Source organism: Triticum dicoccoides, chromosome 5B (assembly GCF_002162155.2).
Source record: "Triticum dicoccoides isolate Atlit2015 ecotype Zavitan chromosome 5B, WEW_v2.0, whole genome shotgun sequence".
In the NCBI taxonomy this organism is placed as follows: Eukaryota; Viridiplantae; Streptophyta; class Magnoliopsida; order Poales; family Poaceae; genus Triticum; species Triticum dicoccoides.
The window spans coordinates 501982364-502009290 of record NC_041389.1 but is presented as its reverse complement, the minus strand read 5'-3'; the positions used below and the strand labels follow the sequence as shown (position 1 = coordinate 502009290).

The following is a 26927-nucleotide window of genomic DNA, read 5'->3' as shown; positions in this document are numbered from 1 at the left end:
CTACAAGACATATTTTGCAAAGACTTTAGACTAAGTTCATGATAATTAAGTTCATCTAATCAAATTATTTAATGAACTCCCACTCAGATTGGCATCCCTCTAGTCATCTAAGTGTTACACGATCCGAGTCGACTAGGCCGTGTCCGATCATCACGTGAGACGGACTAGTCATCATCGGTGAACATCTCCATGTTGATCGTATCTTCCATACGACTCATGTTCGACCTTTCGGTCTCTTGTGTTCTGAGGCCATGTCTGTACATGCTAGGCTCGTCAAGTTAACCCTAAGTGTTTCTGCATGTGTAAAACTGTCTTACACCCGTTGTATGTGAACGTAAGGATCTATCACACCCGATCATCACGTGGTGCTTCGAAACGACGAACTTTAGCAATGGTGCACAGTTAGGGGGAACACTTTCTTGAAATTGTTATAAGGGATCATCTTATTTACTACCGTCGCTCTAAGTAAACAAGATGCATAAGACATAATAAACATCACATGCAATTATATAATAGTGACATGATATGGCCAATATCATATAGCTCCTTTGATCTCCATCTTCGGGGCTCCATGATCATCTTCGTCACCGGCATGACACCATGATCTCCATCATCATGATCTCCATCATCGTGTCTTCATGAAGTTGTCACGCCATCGACTACTTCTACTTCTATGGCTAACGCGTTTAGCAATAAAGTAAAGTAATTTACATGGCATTCTTCAATGACACGCAGGTCATACAAAAATAAAGACAACTCCTATGGCTCCTTCCGGTTGTCATACTCATCAACATGCAAGTCGTGATTCCTATTACATGAACATGATCTCATACATCACAATATATCATTCATCATTCATCACAACTTCTGGCCATATCACATCACATGACAATTGCTGCAAAAACAAGTTAGACGTTCTCTAATTGTTGTTGCATCTTTTACGTGGCTGCAATTGGGTTCTAGCAAGAACGTTTTCTTACCTACGAATAACCACAATGTGATTTTTGTCAACTTCTATTTACCCTTCATAAGGACCCTTTTCATCTAATCCGCTCCAACTAAAGTAGGAGAGACAGACACCCGCTAGCCACCTTATGCAACTAGTGCATGTCAGTCGGTGGAACCTGTCTCACGTAAGCGTACGTGTAAGGTCGGTCCGGGCCGCTTCATCCCACAATACCGCTGAAGCAAGAAAAGACTAGTAGTGGCAAGCAAGTTGACAAGATCTACGCCCACAACAAAATTGTGTTCTACTCATGCAATAGAGTACTACGCATAGACCTAGCTCATGATGCCACTGTTGGGGAATGTTGTAGAAAATTAAAAAAATTCTACGGTTTCACCAAGATCCATCTATGAGTTCATCTAAGCAATGAGTCATGGGAGAGAGATTGCATCTACATACCACTTTGTAGATTGCGTGCGGAAGCGTTCAAGAGGACGGTGATGATGGAGTCGTACTCGCCGTGATTCAAATCACCGATGACCAAGTGTTGAATGGACAGCACCTCCGCGTTCAACACACGTACGGAACGGACGACGTCTCCTCCTTCTTGATCCAGCAAGGGGGAAGGAGAGGTTGATGATGATCCAGCAGCACAACGGCGTGGTGGTGGATGCAGCAGAACTCCGGCAGGGCTTCGCCAAGCTGCTGCGGGAGGAGGACGAGGTGTAGCAGGGGGAGGAAGGCGCCAATGCACAGGGTCCGGCTGCCCTCCCCCTGACCTCCTTTATATAGGCCCCCAGGGGGGGTGCCGGCCCTGGGAGATGCAATCTCCCAAGGGGGGCGGCGGCCAGGGGGGTGGAGTGCCCCCCAAGGCAAGTGGTGTGCCCCCCCACCTAGGGTTTTCCAACCCTAGGCGCAGGGGGCCCAAGGGGGGGCGCACCAGCCCACTAGGGGCTGGTTCCCCTCCCACTTCATCCCACGGGGCCCTCCGGGATAGGTGGCCCCACTCGGTGGACCCCCGGGACCCTTCCGGTGGTCCCAGTACAATACCGGGTGACACCGAAACTTTCCCGATGGCCGAAACAGCATTTCCTATATATAATTCTTTACCTTCAGACCATTCCGGAACTCCTCGTGATGTCCGGGATCTCATCCGGGACTCCGAACGACATTCGGTTTGCTGCATACTCATATTCACACAACCCTAGCGTCACCGAACCTTAAGTGTGTAGACCCTACGGGTTCGGGAGACATGCAGACATGACCGAGACGGCTCTCCGGTCAATAACCAACATCGGGATCTGGATACCCATGTTGGCTCCCACATACTCCTCGATGATCTCATCGGATGAACCACGATGTCGAGGATTCAAGCAACCCCGTATACTATTCCTTTCGTCAGTCGGTATGTTACTTGCCCGAGACTCGATCGTCGGTATCCCAATACCTCGTTCAGTCTCGTTACCGGCAAGTCACTTTACTCGTACCGTAATGCATGATCCCATGACCATACACTTGGTCACTTTGAGCTCATTATGATGATGCACTACCGAGTGGGCCCAGTGATACCTCTCCGTAATACGGAGTGACAAATCCTAGTCTCGATCCGTGTCAACCCAACAGACACTTTCGGAGATACCTGTAGTGCACCTTTGTAGTCACCCAGTTACGTTGTGACGTTTGGTACACCCAAAGCACTCCTACGGTATCCGGGAGTTACACGATCTCATGGTCTAAGGAAGAGATACTTGACATTGGAAAAGCTCTAGCAAAACGAACTACACGTTCTTGTGCTATGCTTAGGATTGGGTCTTGTCCGTCACATCATTCTCCTAATGATGTGATCCCATTGTCAACGACATCTAATGTCCATAGTCAGAAAACCATGACTATCTGTTGACCAACGAGCTAGTCAACTAGAGGCTTACTAGGGATGTATTTGGTCTAAGTATTCACATGTGTATTACGATTTCCGGATAATACAATTATAGCATGAATAAAAGACAATCATCATGAACAAGGAAATATAATAATAATCCTTTTATTATTGCCTCTAGGGCATATTTCCAATAGATATTCCCGAGGACGATAGATATTCCCGAGGACGATAGTATGTTGATTATCCTTGGTAGACCCTTTTTGAATACTGCAGGGGCTATTATTGATTGCAACAAAGGCAATGTCACTTTTCATGTTAATGGTAATGAGCATCCGATACACTTTCAGAGGAAACAACCTCAAGTCCACAGTATAAATTCTATTGGAAAGATTCCAACTATTACTATTGGAGGTTTTCAATTCCTCTTCCTACTGTCAAGAAGAAATATGATATCCTTATTGTTGGGGACATGCATATCCCCGTTGAGGTAACTTAGTGCTATTCGAAGATTCTCCGGTTTTATGCGATTCAAAATGAGTTTGTTAACAAGACTTGATCAACCTTGTTAGTGGATTCGTTTTGATGAGCATGAGATGGATGAAGTTAGAAAGCACAACCTTCTATACCCTCCTTTTACTTTCTTTTATTTAGATTAAATAAAGCAAAAATAGTATTTTCTGTCTGTTTTCTGAATTATCCTTGCAATAAAAAATACCCCGAAAATAAAAGTTCTCCAAATGTCCCAAAAATGAAATACGATTTTTTTCTAGAATATTTAAGAATTATTGGCACTAAGAACACACCAGAGGGAGCCAGCACCTGGCCATGAGGGTCCAGGGCGCGCCCACCCCCCCTGGGCGTGCCCCCTGCCTCGTGGGCCCCACGTAGCCCCCCTCCACTTATTCCTGCATCCACACACTTCGTCTTCCTCCAGAAAAAATCACCACACAACTCAAACTCGTGTTCTAGCTCGTTTTGCTGCGATTTTCGATCTCCTTGCTCAAAGCTTCACTCACAAAACTATTTTGGGGGATTGTTCTTCGGTATGTGACTCCTCCAATGGTCCAATTAGTTTTTTCTCTAATGCCTTATTCATTGCAAATTTTTGTTACTGAGGTGACCCTGTTCTTGAGCTTGCATGACAAATTATTTGGTCCCAAGTAGTTCTAATGCATGATATAGTTTCTAGGCACTTATGGGAGTCGTTGCTATCAATTTTGTTGAGTTTGGTTCACTTTTATTTTGAATTACTAAAAATTTTAGAAATTTTCAGAAAATGATGAAGAGATTATTGAGGGGCTCTTCGAGCCGAAGCTCGAAAGATAAGCAAAGTGAAGAGGATAGAAAGCCCAAGTATAATATCCCTCGCACCGCGGAAGTTTGGCCATGTGAATCGCCTTGTGATGAGTTCTTGAGAGCAGGATTCATGATGATTTTTATTATTTGGCTGAGAACGCAGGCCTCACCGACTTCCTCCACGACCAGCCAATCAATGTCTCCTACTCACTAATATTTTTGTGCAAAATTTTTACTTTCATGCTAGGAAATCACCACCTTCAGTGGAGTTTCATTTATATGATGAGGTTAAGGTGATGTCACTATATGATTTTTGTGGGGTTTGCAAGATACCCTTTGTGAGCAGCATAGAGGAACCACATCGTAGTGATGTGGATGGTTTTATTTATATGATCGTTGTAGGGGAGATAAGAAAGTTTCAGGTGCAAGAATTATTAGCATACATTTTCTTGTTCTACATTACTTCGCAATATTTGCTAGTAGATCTTTAATTGGTCGCTGGAACAGTGGAAATCTTAGTGCCTCTAATATTGTTATTTTGCTCCATGCTTTGTTTCGTGATACAACTTACAGTTTAGGCGCTATTATTGCTAAACAATTAAGTCTGAACCGTACAAAGGGCCCCATCTTTGGAGGCATCTTTGCTTCACACCTTGTTAAACACTTTAAGATACCTATTAGGCATTATGAGAAAGAGGAAAAGTTGCTGCCCTGTATTTCTCTAGATTATAAGAGTATGGTAGCACATAAATTTATTGTTAAAAATAAGAAGATGGTACTTATGTATAAGTTGACATTTAATAAAACTCACTGTGAGACTATTATCTTGCATGCGCCCTCTTTGTTTAACATATTTTCAGGCACGTACCTCATCTTGCCGGAGGCCGTTTACACATATTGGAGCTTGACACCAGCTCCAGAGCCTGAGCCAGAACCACCACTTGACCCTTATCGACAGTCTATTTATCAGTGGGATCTGGAGGAGATCGCCAACCAGTGGCACCCAGAAGACACTCCCCCGCACACCAGAGAAGGCAGCTTTGATCCATGGGCATAGACCAACTTAGGCCAAAAGCCTAATCTTGGGGAAGTACGTATTTCTCACTGATACTACATTCATGTTCACACACTCATTCTAGTTGTCGGTGCTCATACTTTTTCATTGTACTATCCATGCTAGTTTATTTTCTTTTCTAGTCTTGTTCTTGTGTGTTTGAAAAACCTTAAGAAAAACCAAAAAAATTAGTTGTAGCTTTTAGCTAGTTTACTTTCCATGCTTGTAGTAGTAGTAATTAAAATAAAACTGAAAAAGATTTCTCATTCTTCTTTTGCTTGTTGGGAGCATTCCCGTGTAAATAGTTTTATTTCTTTTCTTTTCTTTGGGGGTCAAGAGGAGAAGACCATGATGAAAATGTTGAGTGGCTCTCATATGCATTATTGTTAATTTAACCGAGAGCCCATATTACCTTGTCTTCTCCCTTGTATTAAATGCTTGCAGATTCCAGCTTAGTCCAATGCACATGCACTGTTATTATTATCCACACCGTTCGGTCGTGCAAGTGAAAGGCAATAATGACGATATATGATGGACTGATTGAGATGAGAGAAGCATGTATGAACTCGACCTCTATTGTTTTTATAAATATGATTAGTTCATCGTTCCTGATTCAGCCTATTATGAATAAACATGTTTGCAATGACAATTAGAGATTATAGTTGCTCATGCCATGCTTAATTAGCTAGGAGTTTATAATGGTTTACCTTGCGTGCCAACATGCTATTAAAATGGTTGTTATGTGGTATGATAGGGTGGTATCCTCCTTTGAACAATTCGAGTGACTTGACTTGACACATGTTCACGCATGTAGTTGAAACCAAATCAACATAGCCTCCATGATATTTATGTTCATGGTGGATTATATCCTACTCATGTTTGCACTCAATGTCTATTAATTTTAATGCATGTTCATGACTGTTGTCGCTCTCTAGTTGGTCGCTTCCCAGTCTTTTTCTAGCCTTCATTTGTACTAAACGGGAATGCTGCTTGTGCATCCAAAATCCATAAACCCCAAAGTTATTCCATATGAGTCCACCATACCTTCCTATATGCGGTATCTACCTACCGTTCCAAGTAAATTTGTATGTGCCAAACTCTAAACCTTCAAATGAAATTCTATTTTGTATGCTCGAATAGCTCATGTATCAGCTAGGTGAAGGAAATATGCCCTAGAGGCAATAATAAAGTTATTATTTATTTCCTTATAATCATGATAAATGTTTATTATTCATGCTAGAATTGTATTTACCGGAAACATAATACATGTGTGAATATATAGACAAACAAAGTGTCACTAGTATGCCTCTACTTGACTAGCTCGTTAATCAAAGATGGTTATGTTTCCTAACCATAAACAATGAGTTGTTATTTGATTAACAAGGTCACATCATTAGTAGAATGATCTGATTGACATGACCCATTCCATTAGCTTAGACCCGATCGTTTAGTATGTTGCTATTGCTTTCTTCATGACTTATACATGTTCCTATGACTATGAGATTATGCAACTCCCGTTTACCGGAGGAACACTTTGGGTACTACCAAACGTCACAACGTAACTGGGTGATTATAAAGGAGTACTACAGGTGTCTCCAATGGTCGATGTTGGGTTGGCGTATTTCGAGATTAGGATTTGTCACTCCGATTGTCGGAGAGGTATCTCTGGGCCCTCTCGGTAATACACATCACATAAGCCTTGCAAGCATTACAACTAATATGTTAGTTGTGAGATGATGTATTACGGAATGAGTAAAGAGACTTGCCGGTAACGAGATTGAACTAGGTATTGGATACCGACGATCGAATCTCGGGCAAGTAACATACCGATGACAAAGGGAACAACGTATGTTGTTATGCGGTCTGACCGATAAAGATCTTCGTAGAATATGTAGGAGCCAATATGGGCATCTAGGTCCCGATATTGGTTATTGACCGGAGACGTGTCTCGGTCATGTCTACATTGTTCTCGAACCCGTAGGGTCCGCACGCTTAAGGTTACGATGACAGTTATATTATGAGTTTATGCATTTTGATGTACCGAAGGTTGTTCCGAGTCCCGTATATGATCACGGACATGACGAGGAGTCTCGAAATGGTCGAGACGTAAAGATTGATATATTGGAAGCCTATATTTGGATATCGGAAGTGTTCCGGGTGAAATCGGGATTTTACCGGAATACCGAGAGGGTTACCGGAACCCCCCGGGAGCTATTTGGGCCATAGTGGGCCTTAGTGGAAAAGAGAAGGGGCTGCCCTAGATGGGCTGCGCCCCCCCCTTCCCCTAGTCCTATTAGGACTAGGAGAGGTGGCCGGCCCCCTCCTCCTCTTTTCCCCTCCGAGGAATCCTAGTTGGACTAGGATTGGAGGGGGAATCCTACTCCCAGAGGGAGTAGGACTCTCCTGCGCCTCCCCCCCCCTTGGCCGGCCAGCCTCCCCTCCTCTCCTCCTTTATATACAGAGGCAGGGGCACCTCTAAACACACAAGTTGACACAAGTTGATCCACGTGATCGATTCCTTAGCCGTGTGCGGTGCCCCCTGCCACCATATTCCTCGATAATACTGTAGCGGAGTTTAGGCGAAGCCCTGCTGCTGTAGTTCATCAAGATCGTCACCACGCCGTCGTGCTGAAGAAACTCTTCCCCGACACTTTGCTGGATCGGAGTCCGGGGATCGTCATCGAGCTGAACATGTGCTCGAACTCGGAGGTGCCGTAGTTTCGGTGCTTGATCGGTTGGATCGAGAAGACGTACGACTACTTCCTCTACGTCGTGTCATCGGTTCCGCAGTCGGTCTGCGTTGGGTACGTAGACAATACTCTCCCCTCGTTGCTATACATCACATGATCTTGCGTGTGCGTAGGAAATTTTTTGAAATTACTACGAAACCCAACAGTGGCATCCGAGCCTAGGTTATTGATGTTGATGTTATATGCACGAGTAGAACACAAGTGAGTTGTGGACGATACAAGTCATACTGCCTACCAGCATGTCATATTTTGGTTCGGCGGTATTGTTGGACGAGACGACCCAGACCAACCTTACGCGTACGCTTACGCGAGACCGGTTCCCTCGACGTGCTTTGCACAGAGATGGCTTGCGGGCGACTGTCTCTCCAACTTTAGTTGAACCAAGTATGGCTACGCCCGGTCCTTGCGAAGGTTAAAACGGAGTCTATTTGACAAACTATCGTTGTGGTTTTGATGCGTAGGTGAGATTGGTTCTTACTTAAGCCCGTAGCAGCCACGTAAAAACATGCAACAACAAAGTAGAGGACGTCTAACTTGTTTTTGCAGGGCATGTTGTGATGTGATATGGTCAAGGCATGATGTTGAATTTTATTGTATGAGATGATCATGTTTTGTAACCAAGTTATCGGCAACTGGCAGGAGCCATATGGTTGTCGCTTTATTGTATGCAATGCAATCGCGATGTAATGCTTTACTTTATTACTAAACGGTAGTGATAGTCGTGAAAGCATAAGATTGGCGAGACGACAACGATGCTACGATGGAGATCAAGGTGTCGCGCCGGTGACGATGGTGATCATGACGGTGCTTCGGAGATGGAGATCACAAGCACGAGATGATGATGGCCATATCATATCACTTATATTGATTGCATGTGATGTTTATCTTTTTATGCATCTTATCTTGCTTTGATTGACGGTAGCATTATAAGATGATCTCTCACTAAATTATCAAGAAGTGTTCTCCCTGAGTATGCACCGTTGCCAAAGTTCGTCGTGCCCAGACACCACGTGATGATCGGGTGTGATAAGCTCTATGTCCATCTACAACGGGTGCAAGCCAGTTTTTGCACACGCAGAATACTCAGGTTAAACTTGACGAGCCTAGCATATGCAGATATGGCCTCGGAACACGGAGACCGAAAGGTCGAGCGTGAATCATATAGTAGATATGATCAACATAACGATGTTCACCATTGGAAACTACTCCATCTCACGTGATGATCGGTCATGGTTTAGTTGATTTGGATCACGTAATCACTTAGAAGATTAGAGGGATGTCTATCTAAGTGGGAGTTCTTAAGTAATATGATTAATTGAACTTAAATTTATCATGAACTTAGTACCTGATAGTATCTTGCTTGTTTATGTTGATTGTAGATAGATGGCTCGTGCTGTTGTTCCGTTGAATTTTAATGCGTTCCTTGAGAAAGCAAAGTTGAAAGATGATGGTAGCAATTACACGGACTGGGTCCGTAACTTGAGGATTATCCTCATTGCTGCATAGAAGAATTACGTCCTCGAAGCACCGCTGGGTGCCAGGCCTGCTGCTGGAGCAACGCCAGATGTTATGAACGTCTGGCAGAGCAAAGCTGATGACTACTCGATAGTTCAGTGTGCCATGCTTTACGGCTTAGAATCGGGACTTCAACGACGTTTTGAACGTCATGGAGCATATGAGATGTTCCAGGAGTTGAAGTTAATATTTCAAGCAAATGCCCGAATTGAGATATATGAAGTCTCCAAATAAGTTCTATAGCTGCAAGATGGAGGAGAACAGTTCTGTCAGTGAGCATATACTCAAAATGTCTGGGTATAATAATCACTTGATTCAATTGGGAGTTAATCTTCCGGATGATTGCGTCATTGACAGAATTCTCCAATCACTGCCACCAAGCTACAAGAGCTTTGTGATGAACTATAATATGCAAGGCATGAACAAGACTATTCCCGAGCTCTTCGCAATGCTGAAAGCTGTGGAGGTAGAAATCAAGAAGGAGCATCAAGTGTTGATGGTTAACAAAACCACTAGTTTCAAGAAAAAGGGAAAAGGGAAGAAGAAGGGGAACTTCAAGAAGAACGGCAAGCAAGTTGCTGCTCAAGAGAAGAAACCCAAGTCTGGACCTAAGCCTGAAACTGAGTGCTTCTACTGCAAGCAGACTGGTCACTGGAAGCGGAACTGCCCCAAGTATTTGGCGGATAAGAAGGATGGCAAGGTGAACAAAGGTATATGTGATATACATGTTATTGATGTGTACCTTACTAGAGCTCGCAGTAGCACCTGGGTATTTGATACTGGTTCTGTTGCTAATATTTGCAACTCGAAACAGGGACTACGGAATAAGCGAGCACTGGCAAAGGACGAGGTGACGATGCGCGTGGGAAACGGTTCCAAAGTCGATGTGATCGCGGTCGGCACACTACCTTTACATCTATCTTCGGGATTAATATTAGACCTAAATAATTGTTATTTGGTGCCAGCATTGAGCATGAACATTATATCTGGATCTTGTTTAATGCGAGACGGTTATTCATTTAAATCAGAGAATAATGGTTGTTCTATTTATATGAGTAATATCTTTTATGGTCATGCACCCTTAAAGAGTGGTCTATTCTTATTAGATCTCGATAGTAGTTATACACATATTCATAATGTTGAAACCAAAAGATGCAGAGTTGATAATGAAAGTGCAACTTATTTGTGGCACTGTCGTTTAGGTCATATCGGTGTAAAGCGCATGAAGAAACTCCATACTGATGGACTTTTGGAACCACTTGATTATGAATCGCTTGGTACTTGCGAACCGTGCCTCATGGGTAAGATGACCAAAACACCGTTCTCCGGTTCTATGGAGAGAGCAACAGATTTGTTGGAAATCATACATACCGATGTGTGCGGTCCAATGAATATTGAGGCTCGTGGCGGATATCGTTATTTTCTCACCTTCATAGATGATTTAAGCAGATATGGGTATGTCTACTTAATGAAACATAAGTCTGAAACATTTGAAAAGTTCAAAGAATTTCAGAGTGAAGTTGAAAATCATCGTAACAAGAAAATAAAGTTTCTACGATCTGATCGTGGAGGAGAATATTTGAGTTACGAGTTTGGTGTACATTTGAAAAACTGTGGAATAGTTTCGCAACTCACGCCACCCGGAACACCACAGCGTAATGGTGTGTCCGAACGTCGTAATCGTACTTTACTAGATATGGTGCGATCTATGATGTCTCTCACTGATTTACCGCTATCATTTTGGGGATATGCTTTAGAGACGGCCGCATTCACGTTAAATAGGGCACCATCAAAATCCGTTGAGACGACGCCTTATGAACTGTGGTTTGGCAAGAAACCAAAGTTGTCGTTTCTTAAAGTTTGGGGCTGCGATGCTTATGTGAAAAAGCTTCAACCTGATAAGCTCGAACCCAAATCGGAGAAATGTGTCTTCATAGGATACCCAAAGGAAACTGTTGGGTACACCTTCTATCACAGATCCGAAGGCAAGACATTCGTTGCTAAGAATGGATCATTTCTAGAGAAGGAGTTTCTCTCGAAAGAAGTGAGTGGGAGGAAAGTAGAACTTGACGAGGTAACTGTACCTGCTCCCTTACTGGAAAGTAGTTCATCACAGAAAACTGTTTCAGTGACACCTACACCAGTTAGTGAGGAAGCCAATGATAATGATCATGAAACTTCAGATCAAGATACTACTGAACCTCGTAGATCAGCCAGAGTAAGATCCGCGCCAGAGTGGTACGGTAATCCTATTCTGGGAGTCATGCTACTAGATCATGATGAACCTACGAACTATGAAGAAGCGATGGTGAGCCCAGATTCCGCAAAGTGGCTTGAAGCCATGAAATCTGAGATGGGATCCATGTATGAGAACAAAGTATGGACTTTGGTTGACTTGCCCGATGATCGGCAAGCAATTGAGAATAAATGGATCTTTAAGAAGAAGACTGACGCTGATGGTAATGTTATTGTCTACAAAGCTCGACTTGTCGCAAAAGGTTTTCGGCAAGTTCAAGGGATTGACTACGATGAGACCTTCTCACCCGTAGCGATGCTTAAGTCCGTCCGAATCATGTTAGCGATTGCCGCATTTTATGATTATGAAATTTGGCAGATGGATGTCAAAATTGCATTCCTGAATGGATTTCTGGAAGAAGAGTTGTATATGATGCAACCGGAAGGTTTTGTCGATCCAAAGGGAGCTAACAAAGTGTGCAAGCTCCAGCGATCCATTTATGGACTGGTGCAAGCCTCTCGGAGTTGGAATAAACGTTTTGATAGTGTGATCAAAGCATTTGGTTTTATACAGACTTTCGGAGAAGCCTGTATTTACAAGAAAGTGAGTGGGAGCTCTGTAGCATTTCTGATATTATATGTGGATGACATATTACTGATTGGAAATGATATAGAATTTCTGGATAGCATAAAGGGATACTTGAATAAAAGTTTTTCAATGAAAGACCTCGGTGAAGCTGCTTACATATTAGGCATTAAGATCTATAGAGATAGATCAAGACGCTTAATTGGAACTTCACAAAGCACATACCTTGACAAAATTTTGAAGAAGTTCAAAATGGATCAAGCAAAGAAAGGGTTCTTGCCTGTGTTACAAGGTGTGAAATTGAGTAAGACTCAATGCCCGACCACTGCAGAAGATAGAGAGAATATGAAAGATGTTCCCTATGCATCAGCCATAGGATCTATCATGTATGCAATGTTGTGTACCAGACCTGATGTGTGCCTTGCTATAAGTTTAGCAGGGAGGTACCAAAGTAATCCAGGAGTGGATCACTGGACAGCGGTCAAGAACATCCTGAAATACCTGAAAAGGACTAAGGATATGTTTCCCGTATTTGGAGGTGACAAAGAGCTCACCGTAAAAGGTTACGTTGATGCAAGCTTTGACACTGATCCGGACGATTCTAAATCGCAAACCCGATACGTGTTTACATTAAACGGTGGAGCTGTCAGTTGGTGCAGTTCTAAACAAAGCGTTGTAGCGGGATCTACATGTGAAGCGGAATACATAGCTGCTTCGGAAGCAGCAAATGAAGGAGTCTGGATGAAGGAGTTCATATCCGATCTAGGTGTCATACCTAGTGCATCTGGTCCAATGAAAATCTTTTGTGACAATACTGGTGCAATTGCCTTGGCAAAGGAATCCAGATTTCACAAAAGGACCAAACACATCAAGAGACGCTTCAACTCCATCCGGGATCTAGTCCAGGTGGGAGACATAGAGATTTGCAAGATACATACGGATCTGAATGTTGCAGACCCGTTGACTAAGCCTCTTCCACGAGCAAAACATGATCAGCACCAAAGCTCCATGGGTGTTAGAATCATTACAGTGTAATCTAGATTATTGACTCTAGTGCAAGTGGGAGACTGAAGGAAATATTCCCTAGAGGCAATAATAAAGTTATTATTTATTTCCTTATAATCATGATAAATGTTTATTATTCATGCTAGAATTGTATTTACCGGAAACATAATACATGTGTGAATATATAGACAAACAAAGTGTCACTAGTATGCCTCTACTTGACTAGCTCGTTAATCAAAGATGGTTATGTTTCCTAACCATAAACAATGAGTTGTTATTTGATTAACGAGGTCACATCATTAGTAGAATGATCTGATTGACATGACCCATTCCATTAGCTTAGCACCCGATCGTTTAGTATGTTGCTATTGCTTTCTTCATGACTTATACATGTTCCTATGACTATGAGATTATGCAACTCCCGTTTACCGGAGGAACACTTTGGGTACTACCAAACGTCACAACGTAACTGGGTGATTATAAAGGAGTACTACAGGTGTCTCCAATGGTCGATGTTGGGTTGGCGTATTTCGAGATTAGGATTTGTCACTCCGATTATCGGAGAGGTATCTCTGGGCCCTCTCGGTAATACACATCACATAAGCCTTGCAAGCATTACAACTAATATGTTAGTTGTGAGATGATGTATTACGGAACGAGTAAAGAGACTTGCCGGTAACGAGATTGAACTAGGTATTGGATACCGACGATCGAATCTCGGGCAAGTAACATACCGATGACAAAGGGAACAACGTATGTTGTTATGCGGTCTGACCGATAAAGATCTTCGTAGAATATGTAGGAGCCAATATGGGCATCCAGGTCCTGCTATTGGTTATTGACCGGAGACGTGTCTCGGTCATGTCTACATTGTTCTCGAACCCGTAGGGTCCGCACGCTTAAGGTTACGATGACAGTTATATTATGAGTTTATGCATTTTGATGTACCGAAGGTTGTTCGGAGTCCCGGATATGATCACGGACATGACGAGGAGTCTCGAAATGGTCGAGACGTAAAGATTGATATATTGGAAGCCTATATTTGGATATCGGAAGTGTTCCGGGTGAAATCGGGATTTTACCGGAATACCGAGAGGGTTACCGGAACCCCCCGGGAGCTATTTGGGCCATAGTGGGCCTTAGTGGAAAAGAGAAGGGGCTGCCCTAGATGGGCTGCGCCCCCCCCCCTTCCCCTAGTCCTATTAGGACTAGGAGAGGTGGCCGGCCCCCTCCTCCTCTTTTCCCCTCCGAGGAATCCTAGTTGGACTAGGATTGGAGGGGGAATCCTACTCCCAGAGGGAGTAGGACTCTCCTGCGCCTCCCCCCCTTGGCCGGCCAGCCTCCCCTCCTCTCCTCCTTTATATACGGAGGCAGGGTCACCTCTAAACACACAAGTTGACACAAGTTGATCCACGTGATCGATTCCTTAGCCGTGTGCGGTGCCCCCTGCCACCATATTCCTCGATAATACTGTAGCGGAGTTTAGGCGAAGCCCTGCTGCTGTAGTTCATCAAGATCGTCACCACACCGTCGTGCTGACGAAACTCTTCCCCGACACTTTGCTGGATCGGAGTCCGGGGATCGTCATCGAGCTGAACGTGTGCTCGAACTCGGAGGTGCCGTAGTTTCGGTGCTTGATCGGTTGGATCGAGAAGACGTACGACTACTTCCTCTACGTCGTGTCATCGCTTCCGCAGTCGGTCTGCGTTGGGTACGTAGACAATACTCTCCCCTCGTTGCTATACATCACATGATCTTGCGTGTGCGTAGGAAATTTTTTGAAATTACTACGAAACCCAACACTAGGGCTGTCTGTTTTCACGAGGAGTGGACTCCACTCCTCACTCACGAGAAAATGGCTGATAACAGGGATGCCCAGTCACATGCTCAAATCAAATCAAAATAATTGCAAACAAAACTCCCCCAGGATTGTTGTTAGATGGAGGCACCCGTTGTTTCGAGCAAGCCATGGATTGATGATTGTTGGTGGTGGCGGCGTATAAACTTTACCATTCTGTTTGGGAACCGCCTATAATGTGTGTAGCATGGAAGATATTGAGATCTCTTGGTTGTTATGTTGACAATGAAAGTATGCCTCTCAGAATATTATTTATCTCTATTTCAAAATCGAGCTCTGGCACCTCTACAAATCCCTGCTTCTCTCTGTGAAGTGCCTATCTATTTGCTTTTATGTTGAATCATCATCCTCTTATTAAAAGGCACCAGTCTGAGAGCACCGCTGTCATTTGCATCCATTACTATTAATTTATATTGAGTATGACTATGACTGGATCTCTTTTACCATGAATTACAATGTCCAGTCAGTCCTTGATCTTTAGAGGTGCTCTACATTTATGTTTTGCAGTCTCAGAAAGGACTAGCGAGATACCATCTTGTTGTATCACATTATGATTGTTTTGAAAAAGTGTTGTCATCTGAGATTTATTATTATTGCTTGCTAGTTTATTATGCCATTGATATGAGTAAACATGAGACCTAAGTGTTATTGTGAATATGGTTAGTTCATAATCTTTGCTGAAAACTTGAATGTTGGCTTTACATATTTGCAACAACAAGAGCAAACAGAGTTTGTAAAAGTTTTTTTTATCACTTTCAGTTTGTCAACTGAATTGCTTGAGGACAAGCAAAGGTTTAAGCTTGGGGGAGTTGATACGTCTCCATCGTATCTACTTTTCCAAACACTTTTGCCCTTGTTTTGGACTCTAACTTGCATGATTTGAATGGAACTAACCCGGACTAATGCTCTTTTCAGCAGAATTGCCATGGTGTTATTTTTGTGCAGAAATAAAAGTTCTCGGAATGACCTGAAACTACACGAAGAATATTTTTTGAATTAATAAAAAATACTGGCGAAAGAATCAAGACCAGGGGGCCCACACCCTGTCCACGAGGGTGGGGGCGCGCCCCCTGTCTCGTGGGCCCCCTTACGCTTCACCCACCTCAACTCCAACTCTATATATTCATGTTCGGGGAGAAAAAAATCAGAGAGAAGGATTCATCATGTTTTACGATACGGAGGCGCCGCCAAGCCCTAATCTCTCTCGGGAGGGCTGATCTGGAGTCCGTTCGCGGCTCTGGAGAGGGGAATCCGTCGTCGTCCTCGTCAGCAACCATCCTCCATCACCGATTTCATGATGCTCACCGCCATGCGTGAGTAATTCCATCATAGGCTTGCTGGATGGTGATGGGTTGGATGAGATTTACCATGTAATCGAGTTAGTTTTGTTAGGGTTTGATCCCTAGTATCCATTATGTTCTGAGATTGATGTTGCTATGACTTTTCTATGCTTAATGCTTGTCACTAGGTCCCGAGTGCCATGATTTCATATCTTAACCTATTATGTTTTCATGAATATATGTGAGTTCTTGATCCTATCTTGCAAGTCTATAGTCACCTATTATGTGTTATGATCCGTTAACCCCGAAGTGACAATAATCGTGATATTTATCGGTGATGACCATAGTTTGAGGAGTTCATGTATTCACTAAGTGTTAATACTTTGGTCCGGTACTCTATTATAAGGAGGCCTTAATATCCCTTAGTTTGTAATAGGACCCCGCTGCCACGGGAGGGTAGGACAAAAGATGTCATGCAAGTTTTTTTCCATAAGCACGTTGACTATATTCGGAATACATGCCTACATTACATTGATGAACTGGAGCTAGTTCTGTGTCACCCTATGTTATAACTATTACATGAGGAATCACATCCGACATAATTATCCATCACTGATCTAATGCCTGCGAGCTTTTCATATATTGATCTTTGCTTAGTTACTTTACCGTTGCCATTGTTACAATTACTACAAAACTGCTAATGTTACTTTTGCCACAGTTACCGTTACTTCCATATTACTTTGTTACTAAATACTTTGCTGCAAATATTATGTTTTCCAGGTGTGGTTGAATTGAAAACTCAACTGTTAAAACTTGAGAATATTCTTTGGCTCCCCTTGTGTCGAATCAATAAATTTGGGTTGAATACTCTATCCTCAAAAATTGTTGCGATCCCTTATACTTGTGGGTTATCAAACGCCGACCAAGAGCGTCGTGCATGCCAGTCTACGCACATGTTCAATATCGGAGCAACATGAGAGGACGGGACTAGACGAATATCTACCGCTTGCAAATGGGTAGCCCGTATGTCCGCCTGCCGTTATTAAACAGGCACACCAACAAAGAAACCAACTCCGGTGCCTACATTGACACACTCGCCCACTTGGCTTCACCGGAGTTCTCTATATAAACGAGGTCACTCCGGCACAAACTGCACCACAACATGTTTGCTCCACATCCTTCTCCCGTGCACCACATCCGCCATGACCATGAGCGGCAAGGCATTGTGGGAGAGCCTCTCTACGAAGGAGAAGCACGCGGTGTCTGCTTGTTGACGGTTACCAAAGCTGTTGTGTGAGGTGAATAGAGATTTACATGTCGGGCAACTCCCCGGAGGTCTCTGATGACAACCCAACAATGGATACGAGCTTCGACGATGACTTGTTGCCGGTCCATTCCGGCTTGACCATGGAGCAAGCGTAGACGCACTTCAAAGATGCCATAGCGCAGGAGTAGCCGGCGCCGTTGCCATTTTTGGCATTTTGGCAGCCGCGGTAGAGCAGCGTTAAAACCTCATCCTCCTCGAGCAGCACCGGTTGGCAAAGGGCCAAATCTATGACGATCGCGCAAACTAGGAGTCGTGGCGTCCATGGCAGACATGGCGATGAACAACCCGAACTTCATCGTGAGCATCGAGCACTCTAACAGGCCATGCGCGATCACGCCGCTCGGAACGCGGTTTCGGAACAATCGGACGCGGACGCGACACTGGGTCGCAGACGATCGCGGACAAGAACGCTGGCAGCTGCGAGTGCTTCACACTGCCAATGATGACTTATAGGTGCCGGTGGCACAATGATTGTGCCATCTCGTCCACGTCCACGGTCGTGGACTCCGATGAGGAGTAGTAGTACATGAGAGTCGGCTGGGCCTTGAGTCCCAAGTGGGTCGGTCTATGTCCCATGTCCCATTCTTCCTCGCTGGCGATCGCATCTTCATTTTTTAGGGGTAGCCATGATGCCATTAAGCTAACAACGAGCATACATTGGACACAACACACACACTAGAACGGAGTGGACAACTATCCCAAAGCAACAACAGAAACACCCCTCAGAAAATAAAAATTACAACCAAGTCCCTTAGGAGGGTTGCTAAACTAAATCCCAGCCTGCCGCACCATCACTTCACGAGTCTCATCCCCACCGAACATGGACATGGCCAACGTCGGAGGGGAACAACAAGGCCTTGGAGGACGGGTAGCTGTAGATTTAGAGTAGGTTAGGCCCGGTAGTTTTCTAATGAAATATGTCGAAAATGTAATGAATATGCTCCGGTATAGATGAAAATCATTCTTTTGGATGTAATTTGTACGATATGTTGAAATTCAGTTTGAAATGTATGTGGGCAAAGATGGATGACTGGCTCCGGCATCTCTGTCTGTGGACAGGTCCGCAGCGGTCCACGGACAGGTCCGTGGACAGATACAATGTCTTACTTGGAGGTCAGCGTTGGAGATCCCCTTATGGTCTCTATGATTCAAACGATTTTAGAGGATCCTGACACTTATGATTTTGCTCTACCTATGTTGTTTAATTCATAGCACTATAATTTATAATCCTTTTTCCTTATTAAACAATACATAAGAAACTTATAAGACCCATAATTAGGTGATTTCCACATCACACAAAGCGACTAGCTCATATTGTAGCTATCAGCTTGCAAATTTACACGGGTTGCACTGGGTGGGACTTATGTGAGATCTCACATTAGGTGAGATCAATGAGGTCAATTTTTTCAAAAAAAAAAATACATGTTAAAACATTCTCAACTTTTTTGTAGACACACATCAATATTTGATGTACAACCACAAAAAATTTCAGCTCCTAATTCGACTTATATTAATAGAAACAAAAAAGACAAAATCAGATGTGAATAGTGTCAAAGTACTATTCACTCAAAGCTTCCATTATTCACATTCAAATTTGTCTTTTTTGAATCTCTAAATGTACAACAAGTTTTGAGTTGATTTTTTGGAGTTATAGACATACCTCGCATGAATGTTGTCAAATAATTTTAATTTTTTATAAAATGTCTAAATAAGTATTTTTTAGGTTGATCTCATGATCTCACCTAAACGTGAGATCTCATACAAGTCTTCCACGGTTGCACTTGACAAACTAAAGATACTACATTTTTAAAAAAGACACTATGCCAGAGCTAAGGCTTTCTATCCGTCAGTCATACTTGATGTCTAGATAGGAAATCACATCACAGTCAAAACCTTCATCTCACAGAAGTCAACCTTAATAATACCTTACAAATGCACTGTATAATCATACTTACAACTCGGAAGAAGGGACCATGTGACAGTTACCTCCATCTCACAGGAGCCAATCTTAATATTCTCCTTGGTTTTACCAAACTTTTTGGGAGTAAAAGTTTTACGAACTCTTCTCACATCTTTCTCATCACTACCACGTAGTGCCTTCGCCGAAAACACAAGCTTTCCTTCAGGCTGCGGAAGCTCGACGCTGACCACACGGCGTGAAAGCTCAATCCTGCCACTACCATCAACCGGCAATCTATCGCCTTCAAAAGCAAGCAACGGGATTTCCATGTTCTCGAAACTAGCTGTACTGGCAGTGAGTAAACCCCTGCAGCCAGGCCATAACCCATGCTTTTTGACTTTCACACTGATTGCGGCTTCCACACAGTTACACATTCGAACGTATGTCAACTCTAGTATGCTAAGCTTGCTAGCCTCAGCACGATAAGACGGGCCCCAAGGAAGAGACGCAACTGCTAAATAGCTTAAATCTTTATCCTCAGATTTAGTGGTGCCCTTCGCCTTCAGATCAACTTCAACATAGATATGATGTACATTCATCACAATTCCTCGGGTAGGCCCCGTTAGCGTAAGAAATCGATCCTGCATAGCATTCAGTGTATCAAACTGACCGATACGGCAGAAATAGCTTATGATGAGCAAAATGAGCTAGGAGGCGTGAGCCGATCATTTGTGTTGGGCAATCAAGTTTGTTCAAATCATCACATGCATTAAGATTGATGGAGGCAGTCTAAATTAATAGTTACATGATGCCAAAGAAGAGGTAACATTGGGTAGCATAATGGAAGCGAAACGATAACAAATACATGTCATGAACCTCTAGCCCAACCAGACTTGTACGCTATTATACTAGCCCGTATCCATGCGCATAATAACTGAAGTTAGCTGGACGAGTCAAGGGTTGAGGATATTCCTCAGCTCACAGCGGTGGAGAATGATATTCTTACGGCTCCATTCTCGGAGAAAGAGGTGCTGGAGGCCATCTCGCAAATGAAGAATAACAAAGCGCCGGGTCCTGATGGTTTCCCAGCTGAATTTTATAAGAAGTGCTGGCATATCATTAAAGGGGATTTGTTGCTTATGTTTAATGATTTGTTTGCTGGACAGCTTCATCTTTTTCAACTCAATTTTGGAACGATTACTCTTATTCCTAAGAAAACAGAGGCTGTGAAAATTGAGCAATTCAGGCCAATCTGTCTTCTTAATGTTAGTTTCAAAATTTTCACCAAGGTCGGGACCAATAGACTCACACAGATTGCGCATACTGTTGTGCAGCCTATCCAATCTGCTTTCATGCCGGACAGGAATATCCTTGAGGGGGTAGTGGTCCTTCATGAAACGCTGCATGAAATCCACACGAAAAAACTGGATGGGGTTGTTTTCAAAGTGGATTTCGAAAAAGCGTACGACAAAGTCAAATGGCCATTCCTTCAACAGGCCTTGCGTATGAAGGGTTTTGATGAGGCTTGGCGACGCCAGGTAGAATCCTTTACGCAAAAAGGGAGTGTTGGAATTAAAGTAAATGATGATATTGGGCACTATTTCCAAACACACAAGGGTCTGAGGCAAGGAGATCCAATGTCCCCTGTTTTGTTTAACATTGTGGTTGACATGTTGGCAATTCTAATAGGTCGGGCAAAGGAGGCCGGTCAGGTGGGAGGCCTGGTGCCCAACCTAGTTGATGGGGGGGTGTCCATTCTGCAGTACGCTGATGATACAATCATCTTTATGGAGCATGACCTGGCAAAAGTGAGAAATATGAAGCTGGTGCTTTGCTTGTTTGAACAATTGTCTGGGTTAAAGATTAACTTTCATAAAAGCGAATTGTTCTGCTTTGGTAGAGCCAAGGAGGACCAGGAGGCTTATAGGCAATTGTTTGGATGTGAATTAGGGGCTTTACCTTTCACCTACCTAGGTATATCCATTCACCATCGTAAGCTTACAAACCGAGAGTGGAAATGCAATGAGGATCGGTTTGAAAAGAAACTTACTTGCTGGAAGGGCAAACTTCTGTCATATGGAGGCCGGTTAATTCTTATTAATTCGGTGCTCACGAGTATGCCGATGTTCCTACTATCTTTCTTTGAGGTTCCAGTTGGGGTTAGGAAAAGACTGGACTTCTACCGATCAAGATTCTTTTGGCAGAGTGATGAACTTAAGAGAAAGTATAGACTCGCCAAGTGGGATGTCATTTGTCGACCAAAGGACCAAGGGGGGCTGGGTATCAAAAATCTTGAGGTCAAGAACAGATGCCTGCTTAGTAAGTGGTTGTATAAGCTTTCGGGTCCGACTGATGCAACGTGGGCGCAGATTCTTCGTAACAAGTACCTGCAGTCCAAAACTTTGTCACAGGTGACAGTGAGACCATCTGATTCGCCGTTTTGGAAGGGGCTTATGAGAGTCAAGGCAACCTTCTTTAATAGAACAAAGTTTATCATCGGTGATGGCAATGACACACGTTTCTGGGAGGACAATTGGCTGGGTGATACACCATTAGCAATACAGTACCCAACCCTGTATCGTATTGTCCAGCGACGTGATGCGCTAGTTGCAACGATTATGCAGTCCACTCCCCTTAATATTCAGTTTCGGCGGGTGCTTGTTGGTGAGAGATGGGAAGCTTGGCTCCATCTGATGCGTAGACTGATGGAAGTTCAGCTAGCTCAGCAGCCCGATCAGCTTTGTTGAAAGCTTACTAGGAATGGACAATTTACTGTAAAGTCGATGTACAACGATGTCATCAACTCCACCATTATTCCTAGTACCAAACATGTGTGGAAAGTACATGTGCCTTTGAAAATTAAAGTGTTTATGTGGTTTGTTCATAAATAGGTAATTTTAACAAAGGACAACTTGGTCAAGCGCAATTGGAATGGATCTACTAGGTGTAGCTTCTGTGATCATGATGAGACCATTAAGCATCTCTTCCTTGATTGTCCTTTGGCGAGAATTCTGTGGCGCTCTGTGCAAATTGCTTTTAACATCACTCCTCCGAGTACGGTTGGGTCGTTATTTGGAACGTGGCTGGATGGGATAGAGTCCGATACAGCTCGGCATATTCGTGTAGGAGTGTATGCGTTGTTATGGGCAATTTGGAACTGCAGAAATGACTTGGTTTTTAATAGAATAACTACTATTCATTTTTTGCAGGTTGTATTCCGTGCTACGGCGCTGATCCGTATGTGGTGCTTACTCACTCCGACGGAGGCCAGGGAGCGTTTGGTTACTGGATCTGTCCGGTGGGAGATGGTAGCGCGGGATATCTTCAACCGGTTTGGTTGGCGGTCATGTAATAGGATAGGCAATTAGTTTTTCTATCTTCATTTTACCAGCCGGTTGTGGCTTATGGCTTTTTCTTGGCTTATGGTTTTTTCTTGGTTTAGCTTCGAGGTTCTAGGTGAGCTTGCTTTTATTTTGTTGAAGACTATACGGCTTTGTTGAACCTATTTTATTTATTGAGGTGGCCGTATGCATCGTTCTGATGCAGAGGCTGGGGAATCCCCCCTTTTCGGGAAAAAAAAAGCTGATGAACATACCAAATACTAGCCACTATCCATGCACCGAGTATGTGAAGCTCCTCGGTGATGGTTTGGAATTTATTGCATATATTAAATTGTGTTCTAAATCGTATACATAGTCCTGTCATCATGTAAATTTAGCTGGAAGTTAAGAAGAGACCAATGAATCCACATAATCTACGCATGGAGTAGCAAAGATTCATAATATAGTAGTATAAACCTTCTTGGTAAGGGTTTGGCAGTTATCCCTCTCACGGTGGAACACCATGATGCGATTGCGATCCACCGCATCCCGCACAGCGATCGAACCAAAAACCTGTAAAGGCCACTTCAGGGGCTTCTTTATCTTCCCGACTTTGATCGAGAAGATCTGGAGCATCTCCTGCTTGTGGGCGTAGCGGTTGTTAGGGCGGCAAAGGTCGGTGAAGCACGAGGCAGGGATGGACGCTGCATGACAAATATATAGTGCAGTCAGGTGATGATACGCTAATAGAGCATGTGTCCATTGTATGCTACTTCCTTCATCCCATAATATATGAGCGTTTTAACACGTGACGGAAGTAGTACTATATGCTAGTAACAGGAGGCGGCAAAAAAGCAAGGACTGGATCAGAGGAGGACGCTTACTGGTCTGGTCGAAGGGGCCGTAGTGTTGGGCGAAGAGCCGGTCCCAATTTTCGCGGTGAACACGGGCATAGTAGGCATTATGATCAGTGTTGGCTTCCTCGGGTACTTCCCCTACCATCTCTCTCGTAATCGCCATCATTTCGTCGATCGACAGATTGTCTCTCCTGTTCTTCTTCTCCCCGATTCTGGCCGCCTCCTCAGCTGCCTCGTCGGCCAGCTCCCCCAATCCCATCATCATCGCCATCGTCTCCTCCTCGGCCGCTTCCTCGGCGGCTTGATCATATTCAGATGGAGCTGCTGGTTCGGACTTGACAGGCTCATCATCATCATCATAATCCACCTTCACCACAGATGTTTCACAAGGCTCGACACTCGACGACTCCGTCCCTACATGGACTCGTCGCCGCCGCAGCCTTGCCTTTTTGCACGGCATGCCCTCGGCCTCTTCTTCTCTTACTTCTCAAACTGTCAACTCACGGTACTATACTAGTGCAACCTACACGATCTGGCAATTACAATCAACTAGACTATAGCTGCTGCTTATACAGGTGCGTGCGACCACGGCCCACAACTGAGTCTGACTCGTAGTCGTACCCGGACACGGCTGACGATGACGAACCTTACTACGACTCCACACAGTCCACACGGACAACGTCTCCGTGCTGGGTCACCTTCCGCCCGGCCTGCGATCCGCCTCGACGGCCGCCACCGTCTCTATGAACCACGCGGACGTAGGAGCCGTGGCACCCGGCGACCTATCCGTCAAAGGATGCAGCGGTACCCGCCCGGATCGCTCGGCAGACGGCAGACGACCCTGGTCGTGCGCGCGGTGGCTAGGGCACCGGCGAAGGAGGGAGGGAGGAAGGAACACGATGAATAGCCCAGCGAAATCTGTTGAGTATCGTGATTATTAGGAAAGTTAGGATAGCGTAGGATATTATTCTATCTTGACTTGTACTTCAAGATGATTATGTACTCCTATATACTCCTTTCGTTCTTAAATGTAAGTCTTTGTAGAGATTTGACTAGGTGGACTACATACGGAGTAAAATGAATGAATCTAAACTTAAAATGCATCTATATACATTTGTATGCGGTTTATAGTGGAATCTGTACAAAAACTTATATTTAGGAACGGAGGAAGTATATGTGTACGAGGCTCAAGCAATACAACGAACATTCCACCAAACCCATCTCTCCCTTCTAACATGGTATCTATCGCAAGTCAATCCTAAACTGTAGCCGCCGCCGCTTCCGCACCTACGCGCTGCCCGCAGGGCAGTCGGCTTCCATGACCGCCGCCGGGGGCCGGGCCGCCCGTACGTAGGGTTCGTCCGCCGGTCGTGTTGACCGGCTGCCCTAGAGAGTCTTTTCCCCGAGCCTTGCTCCGGGGTTTTCTCTCTCCTGCTGGTCATCTTGATCGCGCGGTTTTTTTTGGTTTCCGATCTAATCTTGATCGGTTTGGATCGCCCACCGCCGCCGTCAACCCCGAGCGCCTCTACTCCGACCCCGGCGCGACCCGCTGGCCTCTCCTCCGACCCGGCGGCCACGCGCGCCGAGGCGGCCCGTCAGGGCCAGCCGTCGTCCGCGCGTCGCCCTGCACCGACCATCACCGCCCTGCTCCGATCGGGACTCCTGCATCATCCGACCCGGCGGCCACGCGCCATGCGGGGGCCAATCATAGCCGCCCTGCTGCCCGTCGTCGCCGACTTCATCTCGGACTCCGCCGCCACCCCATCTCCACCGAGCGACGTCCCCGACCTCGCGTGTGATCGAATTGATCACCCGCCCACCGCCGCGATCTGCCTCATCTACGCCGTGCAACCGACCTGGCCCGTCGGTTGCGCGCGCCTCCGCAGGTCCCGTGAAGATCGTCCAAGAGTTCAGCGCGTCCCTCCACCGATCGAGCAACGGGCTGCTACTGCATCGCCCCTTCGGGCCGCAGAGCCGCCGCCCCGTGGTTCTTCTCCCGGCTGCACCGACCCGCGTCACCACTGCGTCGCCCCTTCGGGCCGTAGTGCCGCGGCCCGCGGTCCACCCCCGCCCCGAGGTTGTCCGCTCCTGGTCGTCCCCGTGGCCACACCGACCCTCGCGCCGCCGATGCGTCGTCCCGTCGGGCCGTAAAAGTGTGGCACGCGGTCCATGCAGCCGTTCCGAGGCCGTCCCCGCGGTTGCACCGGCCCGAACACCTCCACCGCGCCGCCCCTTCGGGTTGTCGCACCGCGGCCCGCGGTCTCCGCCGCCGCCCCGTGGTCTTCCCGTCGTCGCCCCGACCTGCCCGCCGCCGCTGCGTCGCCCCTTCGGGTCGTAGCACCGCGGCCCATGGTCCACTCCGCCGTCACCGCGCGTCAACCTCCCGTGGTATGCGCCGCGCCGTTTCCCTTGGCGCAGGAACACCACCGTCCACGCCGATCTTCGTCACGTGGTCAGGGTTCTCCGCCTACTTCGAGCACCGCCGCCGCGCTCCTAATCAAGCCGCCGCCACCGTCAGGCTGCCGCCGCCGCTTTTCTTTGGCCGCCGCCGCCGCTACCCTGTAGTCGCCGCAGCCACCCGTCCACCTCCTTCGTCTTCATCCAGTACCAACCCGTCGTCAGCGTCACCGTCGTCAACCCCGACCACTTCGTTTACTCCGACCACCGTTGGTGACATTGGCCCCGCGTTGATGGACGCTGCAACCATCGTTGAGTTCTTCTCTGCTGGCCCTCTGACTTCTTCGACATGGCGTACAGCTCGTGCAGGTCCCTCGTCTATGCATGCCCGGTGCTGGCAACACAGATGTGTGCCTTCCTCCACGATGTGTCCCCGGGCCTGGCAAGCCTGGTGCAAGGCTTCGTCAACTTCGTCTTCGTCCTTCTACGCATGCCCGGTGCCGGCAACACTGGTGCGTGCCTTCGTCTACGATGTGTTCCCGGGCTTGGCAAACCCGCCGCGACGCATCGTCAACAACATCATCTTCCCGGTGCACCCCTACTTTGACACCACTGCGCCCATACTAACTCGGTGCCCCCTTGCACCCGCGGCTCCACGGCGACTTCCTCGACACCGGCCACCCTGACTCGACATCGACCACATCATTCTTCGCACGGCTACC

At 45.6% G+C, this 26927-nt stretch overlaps 1 pseudogene; it reads right to left on the bottom strand.

Moving 5' to 3' along the window:
* Nucleotides 1–19646: 19646 nt before the first annotated feature.
* LOC119309861 lies at nt 19647–24268 on the bottom strand (annotated as a pseudogene).
* Nucleotides 24269–26927: the final 2659 nt, after the last annotated feature.